Source organism: Somniosus microcephalus, chromosome 22 (genome assembly GCF_052327205.1).
Source record: "Somniosus microcephalus isolate GS21.2 chromosome 22, FLI_Smic_1.0, whole genome shotgun sequence".
NCBI lineage: Eukaryota > Metazoa > Chordata > Chondrichthyes > Squaliformes > Somniosidae > Somniosus > Somniosus microcephalus.
Window position 1 is genome coordinate 375,044 of NC_141008.1, and position 4,769 is coordinate 379,812.

The 4,769-nt window shown below is 47.9% G+C and overlaps 1 pseudogene; it reads left to right on the plus strand.

Annotated features, from left to right (window-relative positions):
- Positions 1-2,242: 2,242 nt before the first annotated feature.
- LOC147101962 (uncharacterized) lies at positions 2,243-3,330 on the plus strand (annotated as a pseudogene).
- The last annotated feature ends 1,439 nt before the right edge of the window (positions 3,331-4,769 follow it).

Consider the following 4,769-nt stretch of genomic DNA (forward strand, 5'->3'; position numbering starts at 1 on the left):
TCCGTCTCTCGCTGTCTGTCTTTGTTTGTTTCTCTGTCTGTCTCTCTGTCTGTGTCACTGTCTTGGCCTCTCTGCCTCTCTGTGTTTATGTATATCTCTGCATCTGTCTGTCTGTATCACTGCCTGTGTTCCGGCTTATTATGTCTCTCTGCCTACATCTGTTTATCTACCTCTGTCAGATTGTCTGTCACATTCTGCATCAGCCTCCATCTGTCTCAGTAATTCACTTCTACAGTCTTCCACTGTCTGTCTCTTCTGTCTGTCTCTGTATGTCTCTGTCTGGCACAGTCTGTCTATTTCTCTTTGCCAGTCACTTTCTGCATGCATTTCTGTGTGTGTCTCTCTGGCGCAGTCTGTCTCTTTAAATGTCTTCCTCTGCCTGCCTCTGTCTGTCTGGCTTAGTCTGTCTCACTCTCCGAATGTTTCTGTATTTCTGCGTGTTGGTGTGCGTGTGTGTGTGCATGTGTGTGAGACAGACAGAGGCAGGTAGACAGAGAAATACATAGAAACAGACAGACTGTAACATAGAGACAGACAGAGACAGACTCGTGAAACAGATCGTCAGATTGAAACTGATAGACTGTGCTAGACAGAAGCAGACTGAGAGAGCAAGTATTAAAGGACTTAGCATCTTTGAAAGCAAATAAATCCCTCGACCCTGACTAGATGTAGCCCAGGCTATTAAGAGCAGCAAAAGAGGAAATAGCAGAGGCTCTGACCATCATTTTCTATGATGTGGAGATGCCGGTGTTGGACTGGGCTGGACAAATGTAGGAAGTCACACAACACCAGGTTATAGTCCAACAGCTTTATTTGAAATCAGAAGATTTGGAGTGCTGCTCCTTCATCAGGTGAAGTGAAGAGTTGCATATAAGCACAGCATATATAGTCAGAGAGTACTGCCAGATGATTACAGGTAAACTTTCTAAATGCCCTTTATCACACCTAGGCAGAGAGATGATTACAGCAATCACAAGTGTGAATGGTGTCAAAACAGATCAGTCAGGAAAACATTACATCAAGGAATAAGGAGGTGTGGTCACAAGGGGTCAAATATTGAAGATGCTGGCGTCTGTATGAAAAACAAAAAACAAACAAAAAACTATTTTTTTGCAGGAAATCACAGCAGGTCCTGCCAATCTGTGTAGAGAGAACATGCCAACGACGAACCGAGTCTGGATGACTCTACGTCAGGTGGGGTTACATGTCACGTGGCATGAAGCCAAGATCCTGATTGAGGCCGTCCTCATGAGTTCGGAATCTGGCTATCAGTTTAGGCTCGACAATTTTGCGTGCCGTGTGTCTCGAAGGCCGCCTTGGAGAATGCTTACACAGCAGCAACCAAGCCTCCCCCGGTAGCACGGTTGAAACCGCAGGGAAGTCCATCGTCAACTTGTCTGACCACACCCTTCAACCAGACGAAATCGAAGTCCTTAGTCGAGGGCTCAATGTCTGCCCCACCACCAAAATGGACCCCATAGGTCACACGGCAGACACAGAGGAATTCATCAGGAGAATGAGGCTACGGGAATTCTTCCACAAATCCCAAGATGTCAGCAGCGAAACCAATGAGACACTCAATGATCCAGAAGAGGAGACAGAGGGATCCGCAGTGCAGCAACCACAGAAAAAAGAGTCAAATTGGACCCCTCCTGAGGGTCGCTGCCCTAAGCTTGACATTTATGCTCAAGCTGTCAGGAGATGCAGCAACGCCAGATTCATCAGCCACACTCACAAGACAGCCCAGAGTGTCACCCGAGCACAACGCAACTCCATCCACGCTCCCAAGACCAAGCACAACAGCGTCATCAAACCAGCAGACAAAGGAGGAGCCATCGTCATACACAACTGAACGGACTATTGCAAAGAAGCATACCGACAACTGTACAACCAGGAACACTACAGACAGTTACCCTCAGATCCGACCAGAGAACACACCCACCAACTCAACAGACTGACCAAGACCTTTGATCCAGACCTTCAAAGCATCCTATGCGCTCTCATCGCACGTACTCCCTGTGTGGGAGACTTCTACTGCCTCCCAAAGATGCACAAAGCCAACACACCCAGACGTCCTATCGTGTCAGGCAACGGAACCCTGTGTGATAACCTTTCTGGATACCTCGAGGGCATCCTGAAACCCATCGTACAGGGAAAACCCAGCTGCTGTCGTGAAACTACAGAATTCTTACAAAAACACAGCACCCACGAACCAGTTGAACCAGGAATACTCCTCGCCACAATGGACGTCTCGGCACTCTACACCAGTATCCCCCACGATGACGGCATCGCTGCGACAGCCTCAGTGCTCAACACCAGCAACAGCTAGTTTCCAGACGCCATTCTGCAACTCACCCACTTCATCCTTGACCACAATGTCTTCACCTTCGACAACCAGTTCTTTACCCAAACACACGGAACAGCCATGGGGACCAAATTCGCACCCCAATACGCCAACATCTTCATGCACAAGTTGGAGCAAGAATTCATCACTGCACGGGACCTCCAACCTATGCCATACACCAGTTACATCGACGACATTTTCTTCCTATGGACACAAGGCGAAGAATCACTGAAAAGACTACATGATAACATCATCAAGTTCCATCCCACCATCAAACTCACCATGGACAACTCCTCAGAATCGCTTTCATTCTTGGACACACGAATCTCCATCAAAGACGGACATCTCAGCACTTCACACTACCGCAAGCCCAGGGATAACCTCACGATGCACCACTTCTCTAGCTTCCACCCTAACCACGTTAAAGAAGCCATCCCCTACGGACAAGCCCTGCGAATACACAGGATCTGCTCAGACGAGGACGAACCCGATGGACACCTACAGACGCTGAAAGATGCCCTCGTAAGAACGGGATATGATGCTCGACTCATGTGAGATTAGCTATACACTCTGACCCCGGGAGGGATTGATTCGAATGTGTTCCGACGGGCCACCACGAATGATCGCATAGACCTCCTCAGAAAACAAACACGGGACACAACCAACAGAGTACCCTTCGTTGTCCAGTACTTCTTCGGAGCGCAGAAACTACGCCATGCACTTTGCAGCCTTCAACATGTCATCGATGAGGACGAACACCTCACTAAGGCCATCCCCACGACTCCACTACTCGCCTTCAAACAGCCGCCTAACCTCAAACAGACCATCGTTCATGGCAAATTACCCAGCTTTCAGGAGAACAGCGACCAGGACACCACACAAACCTGCCACGGCATCCTCTGCAATACATGCCTGATCATCAACACAGATACCATCATCACACGTGAGGACACCACCCACCAGTTACATGGTACACACTCATGTGACTCGGCCAAAGTTGTCTACCTCATATGTTGCAGGAGAGAAAACCCCGGAGCATGGTACATCAGCGAAACCATGCAGACACTGCGACAGCAGATGAATGGACACTGCACAACAATCGCCAGGCAGGAGTGTTCCCTCCCATCGGGGAACACTTCAGCAGTCAAGGACATTCAAGTTCAGAAGAATGAGAGGTGATCTTATTGAAACATATAAGATTGTGAAGGGGCTTGATCGGGTGGATGCGGTGAGGATGTTACCAATGATGGGTGAAACTAGAACTAGCGGGAATAATCTTAGAATAAGGGGCTGCTCTTTCAAAACTGAGATGAGGAGAAACTTCTTCACTCAGAGAGTGGTAGGTTTGTGGAATTTGCTGCCCCAGAAAGCTGTGGCAGCTACACCATTAAATAAATTTAAAACAGAAATAGATAGTTTCCTAGAAGTAAAGGGAATTAAGGGTTACGGGGAGCGGTCAGAAAATTGGACATGAGTCTAGGTTCGGAATGATCATGGCCCTGTGGGTAGTGGAGCGGGCCCAGGGGCCGTGTAGTCTGGTTCTGCTCCTACTTCTTGTGTTCTAATTCTGTGTTAGATTTCAGGAGATGGTTTTTGTTCCTGTTCCTGGCTGGGGTGGAGATCGCCTTTACAGAAGGTAAGTACTGCAGAAAATATAGGGACAGAGTGATCTCCTGGAAGAGTTCCGATCGCCTACATGTGTCGGAGAGGAATTTCCCAGATTTTGTCTCCCAAATTGGCCATTGGGTTTTTTATCTGGTTATTCACCTCTCCCGGGAGATCACATGGGTTCGGGTGGGATGGAGAGTGATAGCAGATTTGAGGTTAGGATCAGTTCAGCCATGATCTTATTGAATGGTGGAGCGGGCTCGATGGGCCGATTGGCCTACTCCTGCTCCTATTTCTTATGTGCTTATGTAACACTCTATTTTACGCCACACACTTCACTGTAACACTCTCATATACCCCACACCGCTCACTGTAACACTATGATATAACCCACACACCTCAATGTAACACTATGATGTAGCCCAAACACTTCATTGTAACACTCTGCTTTACCTCACACCCCTCACTGTAACACACTGATATACACCACACATCTCACTGTAATACTATGATACAGCCCACACACCTCATTGTAACACAATGATGTGCGCCACACCCTCACTAATACACCCTGCGATAACCCACACCGCTCACTGTAACAGTCTGAATACTTCACACCCCTCACTGAAGCACTCGTATATGCCCCACCCCATTCAATGTAACAGTTTGATATATTTCACACCCTCACTGTAACACAATCTGATATATGCCACACCCTCACTGTTACAAGTTGGTAGGACCCACACTCCTCACTGTAACACTCTGATATACCACACACCAATCACTGTAACACTCTGATATACCCCACAACCCTCAC